This window comes from Python bivittatus, unplaced genomic scaffold, assembly GCF_059951505.1.
Source record: "Python bivittatus isolate LINGU-HERP-01145 unplaced genomic scaffold, Pbiv_v1 ctg000840_np1212, whole genome shotgun sequence".
Taxonomy (NCBI): Eukaryota; Metazoa; Chordata; class Lepidosauria; order Squamata; family Pythonidae; genus Python; species Python bivittatus.
In genome coordinates, this window is record NW_028277113.1 from 32,909,443 (window position 1) to 32,924,834 (window position 15,392).

The window sequence follows — 15,392 nt, forward strand, 5'->3', positions numbered from 1 at the left end:
TCAGCAGAGCCAGGTCTTCAATTCTTTCTGGAAAGCCAGAAGGATGGGGGCCCGCCTTACCTCTGGAGGGAGAATACTCCATAGGGCGGGAGCAACAGCAGAGAATGCTCTCCTCGGCCCTGCCAATCGACATTCTCTCACCAATGGGATCTGGAACATACCCTCTCTGCCTGACCAGGTGGGATGGGTCAATGTGATGGGGGATGAGACGGTCCCTCGGGTAACCTGGACCCATGCCATGTAGGGCTTTAAAGGTGATAACCAACACCTTGAATTGGACCCAGAAGCAAACTGGCACCCAATGCAGCTCCTGCAGCAAAGGTGTTACATGTGCCATCCTTGGGGCACCCAAAATTGCCTGCGCAGCCACATTTTGAACCAGCTGTAACTTCCGGATACTTTTCAAGGGTAGCCCCATGTAGAGCAAATTGCAATAGTCTAAACGAGAAATGACCAGGGCGTGAGTGACTGAGTGGAGGGCCTCCTGATCTAGGAAGGGGCGTAACTGGCACATAACATGAAGTCAAGCAAAGGCCGTCCTGGTCACGACTGCCACCTGCTCTTTGAGCAGGAGTCGTGAGTCCAGAAGGACCCCCAGATTATGCACCAGGTCTGTCTGGGGTAGTGCAACTCTGTCCAGAACCAAAGATAGTACAGCCCCGGATATAGAGGGATAGCCACTTCCAATCTACAGCCACTTCATCTTACCAGGGATCAGCTGAAACCTGTTGCACTCCATCCAGACCCCCACAGCCTCTAGGCACCATGAAAGGGTGGTCACAGAATCACTCAGATCACCTGGGATGGAGATGTATAATTGGGTATCATCTGTATATTGATGATACCTCATCCCATGGTGGTGGATGATCTCACCCAGTGGTTTCACGTAGATGTTAAAAAGGAGCAGGGAGTGTACCAAACTCTGTGGCACCCCACAAAGGAGGGGCTGCGGGCTGGATCTCTTGCTCCTTATCAACACCGATTGGGACCGTCCTCGGAGAAAGGAGATAAACCAGCGCAAAACTGTGCCACCCACTCCCAACCCCCCAAGTTGACCCAAAGGGATACCATAGTTGATGGTATCAAAAGCCGCTGAAAGTCAAGAAGAGCAAGGATGGATATACTACCCCCATCCCGCTCCTGTTAGAGACCATCCATAAGTGTGACCAATGCTGTTTCTGTCCCATATCTGGGCCTGAAACCTGACTGAAAAGGGTCCAGATAATCCGTTTCCTCCAGGATCCTCTGGAGCTGCAACACCACCACTTTCTCAACCACTTTCCCTAAAAAGGGAAGGTGGGAGACTGGACAAAAATTGTCCAAATTAAATTTTTCAAATTTGTATTTGAATTTGTATTTTCAATTGTTTAATTTTATGGTTATATTTTGCAACAAGACTGAATTTTGAGATGTTAGAATATGAAAAGTAAGGCTCCAGAATATTCCAAATATTGGAATATCTCAGAATATTCCAGATTACTTCAGGATATTGGAATTGGAGTGGATTTTGAGAATAGGTAGGAATTTGTTTGACATATTTCTGTAATCAAACTAGAGCAATATGTTGTTTTCCATTAAGATAAATCTACAAGGTAAATGCTTGCATAAGAGAGTGCTACGTCACCTTGTCTCCAATTAAAATTGTTTGAAATTTATGATAGTCAGCATTTGCCAGCAAACTTTAATGAAGTGAAAAGATAAAGAACCTTCCATTCAGACACGCACCACTGCAGTCTTTTGTGAAATAATGGTATCATGAGAGCTGCCTTTGCTTAGTTCCAATCACTTATATCAGAACAGTAATGAGACTGAAAATGTTGCCTAACAAGTAAATGGCAATTGAGAAATCCTCACATTATCATGAAATAAAATAAGGTGAATGTTAATACTTTGGAACTCTAATATTGTTCAACATTCCCAATCTAGTGCAAACAGATAATATCTTTGTTTCACAGACTTTCTTTGCATACCCTGTATTGTGTAGACTCCTTAATTAAATATGAAGGGGTAGCATGTGGAATTCTGATTTTATTCCATGTGTTCACTCTTACACAATTCAAAGATATGTGAAAAGTGTTCTATTGATGATGTTTCTATTGATCCAGAATCTATAAATAAAAGATGTTCTTGCAGTCAGAAGAATTTCATGTTTCCATATTGTGAAAATGGATATTATGATCACATTTCTCTCAGTTGACATCACTCTTTTTTTTTTAGGAGAAATGGCTACAGCAATTCAATGTCTTAGTAAATCTATATTTTGAGGGGGTGATACTAAATGTGATACTAATGTTAATTTAAACTAGCTCCAATGGAAGTTAATGCACAAATAAATCCAGTCCATTGCTTGAGGGACTGAATATGAAAATGAGGGAGGTTCATACCCAATATACTGGTAACTGTTATTTTGTACATATAATATAACTTTCCCTGAAGATCCAATGACAATTATAAAATTAATGATGCTATTCATCTGAAGTAATACAAAATGACATACAACAGTTAAACTGGGATCATACATTAAACAAATAATGTGGTTTGATTTTTTTTCTTAGCATGATTTTCAAGCCCAACCATGATGTTTTTTAATCCATGTTTTGTAGTTTTTATGTATAGACCTATCCCACTGCAGATTTTTAAAGGAACTATGTTTAACAAACCATTGCCTTGGCTTAGCATTATGAGTGAACACAGTCTTATAGGCCAACCTAATATCAGTTTTATTTTAAACTTTCTTGACTCAACCCTAAAAGAAAAAAAAACATGTTTTACCTGGGTATGGCTTGATGGACAGTAGAACCTGGCCTGAGAGGCAGTTTGGCGTAGTGGTTAAGGTACCAGGCTAGAAACCAGGATTGTGAATTCTAGTTCCACCTTCAGTACAAAGACAGCTGAGTGACCTTGGGCCAGTCATTCTCTCTCAGCCTATGGAAACCACTTCTGAAAAACCTTGCCAAGAAAACTGGAGGGACTAGTCCAGGCAGTCACCAAGAGTAATATATCATGAAAACATGTCCTTTAGTAATTTAACAGTTATGAAGGAATGCCTTGATTTGGCTAAGCGACCACTTACTAATAAGTCACTAATGAAATAATATTTGGCCAGCACGGAATCAATTATGATTAAATTTCCCTACAAATATTGAAAAGCAACATCATTTTCTGGTTTTCTCTCAGTGAAAGATTTAGTTTGCAAATAGAAAATCCTTCATAAATTGTTATGGAGGTCTTACTAGAATTATTTCTCTGGATTTGACAGTTTCAGTGTAACAAAGACAAACTAAACATAGGCTTTAATTTAGTGTCAGGATATGGGCTATTGACATTGTAAGTCAGTTTTGTGTTGAGGAACTTAATGCCTATAACATTCAGGTTTGGAGAAGTAAAAATATGTATGTTCCTTTTGTTTCAAAAATCATTAACTTTTTAGGAAGCTTTCAAACTGGTTATCATACTCATGGAAATAAAAACAGAACTAAGTATGTTCTTTTGAAATAAGTGATTAGGGAACAGACAGAAATGTTTAAGACCAGAGACAGGAAGAGATTTCAGTCAATATGTCTCTTGAGATTGACATTTTTTAAAAAATAAAATCATCCTAAATCTAATTTGCTTTGTCATTACTTTGGGTTTTGTTTTGGTTTTACTAGTTGGACTTACTAAGACATGCATAGGATTTCACCATTTAATATCTGAGAATTTTTAAAAAAAATTAATGGTGGCAGAATTGCACTAGGGCATTAGACTTTCCCAGGAGTGGGAAGGCACCTCTAACCAATGGAACATAGGGCGGTGTACACTTGGGACATCTGCAGGAAATGAGAGCCTGACCATACACCCAGGACTTCAACATAATCAGAAGGTTTAGGATTAAGTAAACTGCCATGGAAAAGTTATAGCATGGATAACTAGGCCTCTCACAGAAAAGAAATTAAACACAAGGCTTTCTTGCTTCCTCTTTATCTCAGATGAATGATTTATGGATTGCCAAAGCTAAAGAAAACCATGGCCCAACTGTACTCCAGACCCATCATCTGCCCTTTCCTTGTCATACGGATATGCCTTTGATATATATTTTACAATGAACATCACGAGAGTGATTCCCAAAATCTCCTTATTTGTAGCATTTTGTCTTAGAATGTTGCTCCTAGTATAGTAAAGAGTTCAAGAAATATGTTTTGTACTGCCTATATCTATGGCTGCCATTGCTGAAAATAATCCATAATACTTTTCTCTGGATGACAAGGAATTGATACGCTAGGAGTATTTTCCTCAGTAAGGTGAGGGTTACTTCATTAATTTGTGACATAAAATGACTGCCCTAGATGTTCAAAGGTGTATTAATAAGCTGGTATGATTATCCAGGTATGACATAGCTTTATGATGGAGATAGAGGGGAAAAGTCAGAAGTTATTAGGTAAACTTAAGTTTCTATTTAAATAAACCCACTTTTAATATTTGACTTTAAAGGACAATAATTACATTTATTTTGAATATACTATTTATTTTTGGTTTTTAACCAGAGGCATAAGGGGTTATATTATTGAGAGTTTTCCTTATTGTAAAGCAGTGTTTCTCAACCTTGGCAACTTTAAGATATGTGGACTTCAAGTTCCAGAATTCCCCAGCCAGCCTTGCTGGGGAATTCTGGGACTTGAAGTCCACATATCTTAAAGTTGCCAAGGTTGAGAAACACTGTTATAGAAACTGGGGCTGAAACAATACTGACTGAAGTAAAACTTCTTCCATGAATATTCTATTACTTTGTCACATCCCCACTCTACCACCTTTTAAAAAATGTTCTTTGGCTTTTCGTTCTAGAATGTGATTTTTGAGTAAGGATCATGCATTGCAACATGATTGCAACATAATGATATTAGACCTTTACAAAGCAAAAAGCATTTGTATATTTGGAAAAGTCAATTTTTAAAATCTCAGAAATTCACCCATTCTGTTGAAAAAAAGGAAAATGTAATTTTGAGTCATGAAAATACATTGTCAAATAAAATCATCCACACTTCAGTGCGGTAGAATGATACAGATTCTCAAGTACTTTAGAGTAGTTTCTGCTTGAATTGCAACATATAGTGATAAGCATAGAAATGGGTTACAGAAAAGACAGAACAAAAGTAACGTTAAATTATAACTGCTTATTCTGTTAGTTGTATGATTATAGCAAACAGGTTTTTGTAGCAAGACATACTTGAATAACTGCCAAAAAGGATTTCCTAATAAAACAAAGCTGGCTTTAACCTAAAAAGAGAGAGGTTTTTATTCCAGATACATTTGAATTTGCCTACCAGTGATTGTTGGATATAAGATGTATAAAACTTTAAAAGCGGAAGTTCCCATAGAAGTAAAGAATCATTGTCTAGCATCTCTTATTTATGGCAAGTTAATCCATTAATGTGGTAAACATTTTGTCCTAGATAAAAAATACATGACTCAGATTATGTACAATGTAAAAGCAAAATGGATGGCAATTATGTGAGATCTTTGATAGACTGTTTAGAACCCTGGGGAGGAATCAGAATGATTGATATTTGGCTAATACAGTTGAGCTTTTTTTGTCTAAAATAATCTATACTACTTAAGACAGGTCAGCACAATTAGAACATGGACTTTTGTTGTTTTTGCACTAGTCCTTTCCCCCCAGAATTACTGCCTCCTTCTTCTTTTTAGAATCTGCAAAAGATTTAGGGCAAATGATTTTATTTCATTATTTTCTGTGGCCTTCTTATGCTGTCAGACTTGTGAAGACAGCATTAGCTTATCCAGTCACACCCTAGAGACTATCATATTTCTGTCTGCAATTCTACTCCTTTCATTTCCTCTCCTTCAGCGAGGCTAAGGGACCACAGGCTAGTTTCCATCAGAGGAGCACTTACCAGAAGGAGCTCTTCTGGTATCAGAAGTTACCTAGCTATATGCTGTTGTCCTGCTTTCCACAAATGCAGTGGCATATTTTAAATTTAGGCAAGTGTCCAATTTAGCCAGAATGAACTGTCTAGATCTTGGGAAGAGTGTCATAGATAAAACAGTTATTAAAAAATAAGAGTAAATAAAAATATATTACTATGTAGCACATAATCATCATTTGATAGAAAGCCTCATAAGGATTCATCTCTGGTAACAAAAAGTGCAAACCACATATTATACATGTTTTTTTAATTTTTATATCACACACATTTTCCAAATTTCTATTCTTTTTTCTTTTCCCTTTCCTTTTGTTTTTGTTTTTATTCCTCTTTTTAACTCTGTAATACTTAACACTTTTCAATGGTACTCTGCACAGGCAGCAATGGTGAGGACAATGGCAAGGTATCTACTCCAGACTGATCTCCTTGGATGAGCGACGGAAGCAATGGTATGCCAGAGGCCCTGGGCACACAGACAATGGGACTGTGCAGCAGCAGGGCCAGGAACAGGCCAGTGGCTCTGCAAGAAAACCAACCTGCATCCTGTGGCTGTCATGTGAGCTTTGGGGTTGTTCCTGAAACTTGGTCACATGGCTCAACCAATGCCTTAGTCACCATTAGGAATGAGTGGACGACAGCAACCTTGGATTGGATTGCGCCTGTATGAACTCTCTGTCTCCATGGATCCCAGAGGGCCTTATGATTTTCAGAGGAATTCCAAGAAATAAAATGAAACAAGACATGTCTAATACATCACTGAGCAAATCCTATCAAGCCTTTATTAAGAATTACCTTGTGGCAATAAGAGGAGCAGAGCATTCTTATTTTTCCACTCTTGTCACATCTGCAGATAACTGGCCAATGGCCTTGTTTACGACAATCTGGTGCCTCCTGGGGAAGAGGGGCCAGAGAGATTCTGTAAAGACTATTCTAAGCATCTGTCAGATAGTCACTCAGATTCACTAAAAGTTGGATCTGTCTGTGCAGGTTCTTATGAAGTTGATGGTCCTGCTTGGTTATCTGGGAAGATTTTGATCCTGTTGCTCTTGAGGAAATGGATAGGGGCATGTTGGGGCTCTGAGTTATGCCACCTGTGGTTTAGATCCATGTCCTTCCTGTTTGGTTCAAGCCTCCCAGGAGATGATATGTAGTAGGATCCAAGCAATGGTGAGTGTTTCTTTGAGGGAAGGGATGCTGGATCCAACAGCACTGTATAATTTTTGTCCAATTTCCAACCTCCTCTTTTTAAAGCAACTTTTAGTGAAGATTATTGAGAAGGTAATGGTCTTGAAGATATCAAAGTAGTAGATAGCTTCTGCCTTTTAGGATCAACCATCAACAGTAAAGAAACAAGCAATACACTACAGACTAGCACTTGGTAGAGCAGCCATGAAGGCCTTGGAAAAGATATTCAAATGCTGAGATGTATCTATACCTACAAAGTGTCAGGTTCGGTCAGCACGAGGCTTCAGGGAAGCACGGGGTTGCAGGGAAGCTCGCAACCAGACCACGCGGAATCCACCGGCGGTAGCTAGCGGGGAAAAGAGGAACCGAAAGCGCCACTAATTAACGAGCCACCTGCGGCCAGCTAAACAGGAAAACCGCAGCGGAAGCTTTTAATTATGAACTGATAACGGCGCGAGCAAGCAAGGAACGGGGCCGCAGGGCAGCGAAACAAGATCGCAACGCAGCACAGAACCCGCGGGTCTGCACGTAGCAGGGAGGGGCCAACCCAGCCGGAGGGGGACTGGCAATCAAGGACAATGGACTCTGACCGACCCTGCCATCATGAACGATCAGGGGGGACATTGGGGGCCTAATAGCCCACAGCCGCAACGCGATCACGAGGCGGGAAAAAGCGCGGGAAGGGGGAATATAACAAGTGATGCAATTGTACCAAGCCAGTCCTGGCTTTGCTTGTGACTACTACGTTACGCATGAGTAAACCTTCTTTGTGAACCACACGTGTCACGAGAGTTTCTCTGTCGAACGGGGCAAATCTCACATAAAGCCAGGACTCACCGTCAGCGCTACCCGGTACCACCGAGGAGCGTTTTCTTTCTCAATACAGGCATGACCAGTGACGAGGAATCCGTGGGTCAGCTGGAGCGCGAGGGATCCAGGCTCGCGGAAGGGCGGTCGGAGCCGCCCGGGAGCGACGGGGCAGCGGCCAGGGCCGGGCGCACTCCATCCGAGCGGTGGTCGATGGGCGTGAACCAAGGACCAGACGATTCGGGCGTTACGATGACCCGGGGTTCGGGGTTCCGGAACCGTGAGTGGAGCGAGAAATTCGCCCGACTAGAGGAGAGAGTCGAGCGACGCCTAGACGCCGTGGAGGCGATGCTCCAGACCCTACTACAGAGAGTGGGGCCACCGGCGGTGAACGAGGAGGCGAGCGACAGGGGGCGGTCCGACACCCCCGCCGGCACCACCCACGGCGCCCCGGTCGGAGGACCAACGGGCGGCAGACGCCCTGAGACTTCGAGGTATCACTGGGAAGTTCTCAGGGGACCCCGAACAGCTGCCGCACTTTCTGACGCACGTCAGGGGGTTCATGCAGAGGGGTGGTCACCTATTCGCTAGAGACGAGGACAGGGTATCCTACGTGGCCGAGCTGCTAGATGGCCAAGCCGCCAGCTGGGTGATCGGGCTGTACGATGCCAACGCGGCGGAACTACGGAGTTTCCCGGACTTCATGCAGGCGCTCCGGGACAGATTCGAGGACACATTGAGCGCCAAGCGGGCGGAGGACGACATCCTACAATTCAGGCAGCGGGGCAAATCGGTATCGGAATATGCCCTGGAGTTCCGGAGGTTGGCCGAGAAGCTCGCGGACTGGCCGGAGTCCCTGAAGGTGAAGTATTTTAAGAGGGGACTCAACCCAGAGATCCTGGAACGGGCACTGGGGCGGGACGACCCGGCCACAGTGAAGGATTGGATCTGGCTGGCCGGAACGGCGGAATCGGCGTGGCGGCAGATTCAACAGAGCACAAGACGACAGGACCAGACGAGGGACCGGCCGAGGGAGAGGACCCCCGAGGAGAGACGGAGCGGTCGACGGCAGTCCACCGGGAGGCGAGAGGCGACCAGAGCCCCGAATCTGTGCTTCCGATGCGGAGGCAGAGGCCACCGAGCGGCGCAGTGCCCGACGGAGCGGGAAGGCGCCCCACCACGGCCCGAAGTCAAAACCCCGCGTGCGAACGGGAAAAGGACCGGTGACCGACCGCGGAAGGGGGCAGTGGCGGCGGTGACCGAGAAAGGACGCGGGGGGTGGTCGACCCCGGAGACAGCATCCTCCGGAGAGGACTCGGAGCCGGCGGGAAACGAGGCGCGCTCGCACTGAACGGCGTCCCAGTGCGAGCAGGGGAGTCGAGGCGCGCGGACCCAATAGGAGACGAGGACTGCCCACCGTTCCGGGTGAGGATACACGTCCGGGGGTGAGATCCGGAGGGAGGCGCAGCTACGGGCGCTACTGGACTCGGGCTGCACCCACTGCTTGATGCACCCAGCGGTGGTCTCGGGGCTCGGGCTACAGCTGAGGCGCCTCCGGGAGCCCATTTCATTCAGCCAGTTAGATGGCACGCTGGCAGGGGGGCCAGCTCAGTATTACACCGAGCCGGTCCAGATGACGATCGGGAGTCACCGGGAAGAACTGAGGTTCGTGGTGGTCCCGGTGGCCGACTACGCGGTGGTACTCGGCTTGGCGTGGCTGCGGCGGCGGAACCCACGAGTCGACTGGACGGCGGAGGCAGTGCGGTTCGGGGTCGACAGACCGGCGAGGGGCGAGAGCAGAGGGGACCGAGCCGTGGAGACGGAGGCAGCCGCAACCACCGGCGGACAAGCGGAGGGTCCGGGACACCGGGAGACGGGGCGAGAGCAGATGGGGCCCGAGACCCGGGCGGCAACAGCAACAGCAGCAGCAGCAGCGCCGGGACCCCGGAGACCCGCCACGATCCCGAGGCGAGGGAGGCAGCGGCGACTGGCGAGGCGACCGCAAAGCGAGGGGCCGGACCCGGGGAACCCCGACGGGCGGCGGAATCCCGAGGCAGTATCGAGACCTGGCGGCAGCGTTCGGGGAGAAGGAGTCTGACCAGCTCCCACCACACCGGCCCAGTGATTGCGCCATCGAGCTAGAGCCAGGAGCGACCCTGCCTAAGCCAAAAATGTACTCCCTGTCGAGGAGGGAGATGGGAGCCCTGCGCGAGTTCATAGACAAGAACCTAGCACGGGGATTCATCCAACCCGCGAAGTCACCATTAGCGGCCCCGGTGTTATTCCGGGAGAAGAAGGACGGCTCGCTCCGTATGTGCGTAGACTACCGGGGGCTGAACGCAATCAGCACGGAGTACAAATACCCTCCCCCTGATGAAGGACTTGATGTCGCATCTGTCGAAGGGGAGGGTGTTCACAAAACTGGACTTGCGCGAAGCCTACTTCAGAGTTAGGATCCGCGCAAAAGATGAGTGGAAGACGGCGTTCAACACCCCGCTCGGAAGCTACCAGTTTTCCGTGATGCCGTTCGGATTAAAAGGGGCCCCGGGGTATTTATGCAGCTAATTAATGAGGTGCTGCACGACCTACTCTACCGGGGCGTCCTGGTCTACCTGGACGACATCCTCATCTACACCGAGACCCTGGCGGAGCACGTGAGCCTGGTGCGCACGGTGCTCCAGAGACTGCTGAAGGCACAGCTGTACGCAAAGCTCTCGAAATGCGAGTTCCATCGAGAGCAACTAGACTACCTCGGCTACCGAATATCCAGCCGGGGAATTGAGATGGACCCGGCGAAAGTAAGGGATGTCCTGGGCTGGGAAGCGCCGCGAACCCGGAGGCAACTCCAAAGCTTCCTAGGGTTTGCGAACTTCTATCGTCAGTTCATCCCGAACTTCGCCCAAATCGCCCTTCCCCTAACCGACCTGCTAAAAACCAAGGGCACTGGGAAACCCCCAAGCCCAGCATGGCACTCGCGTGGACTGCAGAATGCCAGGGGGCGTTTGAGGAACTAAAACAGCGGTTCACCGCGGAGCCGATCCTGCGCCATCCCGACCCAGACCGGCGGTTTATAATCCAAGTGGATGCATCAGACGTGGCAACGGGAGCAGTCCTGCTCCAACCCAGCCCGGAGGGGCCATCCACCCGTGCGCCTACGCCTCCCGCAAATTCACCGAGACGGAGAGGAGGTGGATGGTGTGGGAGAAAGAGGCGTACGCGGTCAAGTGGGCGCTGGCCACGTGGAGGCATCTACTGGAGGGGGCAACTGAACCGTTCGAGGTGTGGACGGACCATAAGAACCTCGAGGCCCTGAAGACCCCGCGTAAGCTATCCCCCAAACAGGCACGGTGGTCCCAATACTTCGGGAGGTTCAGGTTCACACTGAAACACATCCCCGGGAAGCGCAACTTCTTAGCGGATGGACTGTCTCGCATGCCCCAACACGCCAGCCTACGGGAGGAGATCGTGGACTCCGTCATCCCCGCCAGCAGGCTGGCTGCAAAGGCGGTGACCCGAAGCCAGACCAAGGGGGAGCGACGGGACGCGGCGTCTGAAGTAAGGCAAGGGTTCGCGGAGGCAGCGGAGCGGGACGGTTGGCTCAAGCAGAACCGAGAGGCGCTAACCGGCCAAGAGGGGTTGTGGTGGCACGAAGGAAAGCTGTACGTGCCCGAGGGTTGCCGACGGGAGGTCATGGAGAGAGCCCACGACAGCCGGAGCGCGGGGCATTACGGCTTCGTAAAGACACTCCACTTAATCCGGCGGCAGTTTTGGTGGCCCACGCTCCGGAAGGACGTGGAGGCGTACTCGGGGGGTTGCCCGGTGTGCGCAACAGCGAAAGGAGCCAAAGGCAAACCTAGAGGCCTACTCCAGCCGGTAGCGGAACCCGACGGCCCTTGGCAAGAGGTCGCCATGGACTTCATAGTGGAGCTCCCGGAGAGTAAGGGGAAGACCGCCATTTGGGTGGTCACGGACTTATTCTCCAAACAAGCGCACTTTGTAGCGTGCCGGCGAGTCCCCACGGCCGAGGGGCTGGCGAAACTGTTCGTGCAACATGTCTACCGACTCCACGGCGCACCTCGACGTATCGTCAGCGATCGGGGCGGCAACTTCATCGCGCGGTTCTGGCGGGAGTTCCTGAAGCGGGTGGGGACGAAACAAGCCCTATCCTCCGCGGCGCACCCGCAGACGGACGGAGCCACGGAACGCCTGAACGGGGGCTCGAACAGTACCTGCGCTGCTACGTGGGGCACCAACAGGACGATTGGGCGGAGCTACTACCATTCGCGGAGGTGGCATACAACAACGCCGTCCACAAGAGCACCGGGTTCTCTCCGTTCAAAGTAGCCACCGGGAGAGATTTCGTCCCCATGCCGGAGCTGCCTCAGCCGGAATCCCAGATCAACTCCCTGGACGCCTGGTTCGCCCAAATCGACGAGACCCGGCGAGCGGCGCACGCGGCATTGCAAAGAGCCAAAGCCGACTACAAGAAGCACGCGGACCGCAAGAGGCTCCCCGAGGAAAAGTGGAAAGTGGGGGACCAGGTGTATCTGTCAACCAAAAACCTAAAGACGCACCAGGCATCGAAAAAACTCAGCCCGAGGTTTGTGGGGCCGTTCCCCATTTCGGAGATCATCAATCCGGTGACCGTCAGGCTGACGCTCCCGAAAAGCCTCGGGAAGATCCACCCGGTGTTCCATTGCAGCCTGCTAAAGTTGCACCAGCCGGGGAACGCCTGGCACAAGGCGGAGGGAGTACCACCACCCATCATGGTCGGGGGAGCAGCATTTCGAAATCAACCGGATACTGGACGCCCGGAGGCACAAGGGGCAGACCCAGCTCCTAGTGCAATGGAAACATTTCCCCAAGTCCCACAGCGAATGGGTGAGTAAAACCCACATAAGGGCGCCGGACCTAGTGCGGGACTTTTACAGTAAATACCCCGGGAAGCCGAAATAGGACCGAGGGGGAGTTGTCGTCAGGGGGGCGGCATGTCAGGTTCGGTCAGCACGAGGCTTCAGGGAAGCACGGGGTTGCAGGGAAGCTCGCAACCAGACCACGCGGAATCCACCGGCGGTAGCTAGCGGGGAAAAGAGGAACCGAAAGCGCCGCTAATTAACGAGCCACCTGCGGCCAGCTAAACAGGAAAACCGCAGCGGAAGCTTTTAATTATGAACTGATAACGGCGCGAGCAAGCAAGGAACGGGGCCGCAGGGCAGCGAAACAAGATCGCAACGCAGCACAGAACCCGCGGGTCTGCACGTAGCAGGGAGGGGCCAACCCAGCCGGAGGGGGACTGGCAATCAAGGACAATGGACTCTGACCGACCCTGCCATCATGAACGATCAGGGGGGACATTGGGGGGCCTAATAGCCCACAGCCGCAACGCAATCACGAGGCGGGAAAAAGCGCGGGAAGGGGGGAATATAACAAGTGATGCAATTGTACCAAGCCAGTCCTGGCTTTGCTTGTGACTACTACGTTACGCATGAGTAAACCTTCTTTGTGAACCACACGTGTCACGAGAGTTTCTCTGTCGAACGGGGCAAATCTCACACAAAGAACAGAATCGTACAAGCCATGGTATTCCCTGTGACACTCTATGGAAGTGCAAGTTGGACTTTAAAGAAGCAGGTTAGGAAGAATATTGACACATTTGAACTTCAGTGTTGGAGAACATTCCTGAGAATTCTGTGGACAGCCAAGAAACCAAACAAATGTATCATCAAACAAATCAATCCAGAGTTCTCACTTGAGAGACAAATGACCACACTTAAATTATTCCACTTCAGACACATTATGTGAAGGCCCAGCTCTCTGGAAAAGGCTATAATGCTGGAAAAGGTGGAAGGAAAGAGAGGAAGAGGATGACCAGCAGCAAGGTGGATGGACTCAGTTATAGTGGTGATGAGTGCACTGTGGAGATTTAAAGAACAGGTTAGGGATAGATTGTCATGGAGAAAATCTATCTATGTGATTGCTAGGAGTCGAAAACAACTTGATGGCACATCATCAGTCAATCAATCAATAAATCAATAGGCTTGCAGCTCAAAGTGCCTTTCAGTCAGCATGAAGGCCAGGTTATAACATTGAGACAACATTGATTGCACTTGTCAGTGATCTTCGGCAGACTTGGGATGGGGGTGATAGATCCATTTTGGCCCTTCTTATCTTTCAGCAGCCCTTGATATCATCAATCATGATATACTTCTGAATTGGCTTAGGGGTTTGGGAGTGGGAGACATGTTTTCACAGGCTTTGACTCAATCCTAACAAGACTAAGTGGATATGGGTTTTGGGGCCCTCCAGATCTGGAGATGCCATTTTTTACTCTGGATGGGGTAGCACTCCCCCAGAGTTAGTGCCAGTTTGGGGGTCCTCTTGGATTCACAATTCCTGTTTGAGGAACAAGTAGTAGTTGTAGTCAGGAACACCTTTACCGAAATCCATCTGTTGTACCAATTGCATCCATTTCTGGATCAGAAGGTTCTTCCTTAGTCACCTCCCTGTTGGACTATTACAATGTGTTCTACATGGGGATTAAAGAGCATTCGGAAGGTGCAACTGGTTCAGATTGCAGTGGCATATGTACTTTAGGACGCACCACGGTGTGCCCTTGTAAGACCATGTTTTGCAAGCTGCACTGTCTTTCAGTAGGCTTCCAGGTACAATTCAAAGTATTAGGTGTTACTTATAAAGCCCTGCATGGCACAGAGCCACATTATTTGCAGGACCACCTGTCTCCAATAGTTTCTACGTAGATCTGTCAGGGTGGATATGCTTCAGTGAAAGAATCATCTAACTGGACCAGGAGACATACCTTCTGTAGATTTAGCACTACCTGCAGGTAATTCAGGTAAAGGTATTTCAAGCTAAAGTAATACCTCAGCTCCTCTATGGCTCTGAGATTTGCTCCTTTGCAAAGCTCAATAAAATTGAAACTATTCAAAATAAGTTTATGAGAGCCATTTTGATGGTACCAAAAAGTGTTAAAAATGCCATCTTAAGGGTAGAATTAGGTATAGTTTCATTGGATGCCAGAGCATGGTTTTTTCTTCTTACCTTCTGGCTAAAGTTATTACTGTCTCCTATAGGTTTAGCCCCATTAGTATTTAGGGATCATTTCAAATCATCGTGGCAAAAACACACCTTAGATAGAATTCAATTGCTGGGCTTCTCTATGCAAACTTTGTGCTTATTAGGATTTGATAATGCTAGAAATGCCCTTAAACAACATATCTGGGATATAGATTTACAAACAAATTTAAGTAAGGTACTGCACCCCAGTATTTGTCAGTTTCTACCGCAAGGGTTAATTCCAGCTTCTTATTTAACATCTATTACGATTCTGAAATTTCACAAAGCTTTCACCCTAGCTAGAATGGACTCATTGCCCTCAGCAGTCCTTTCTGGATGCTTTAAGGACATTCCTATGCACCTTCGATTATGCCCATGTGGAGATGGCTCAATAGAAACACTAAGCCA

At 48.2% G+C, this 15,392-nt stretch overlaps 1 pseudogene; it reads right to left on the reverse strand.

The window, feature by feature from the left end:
- Positions 1 to 14,379, reverse strand: LOC148213723 (uncharacterized; annotated as a pseudogene).
- Between the last annotated feature and the right edge of the window lie 1,013 nt (positions 14,380 to 15,392).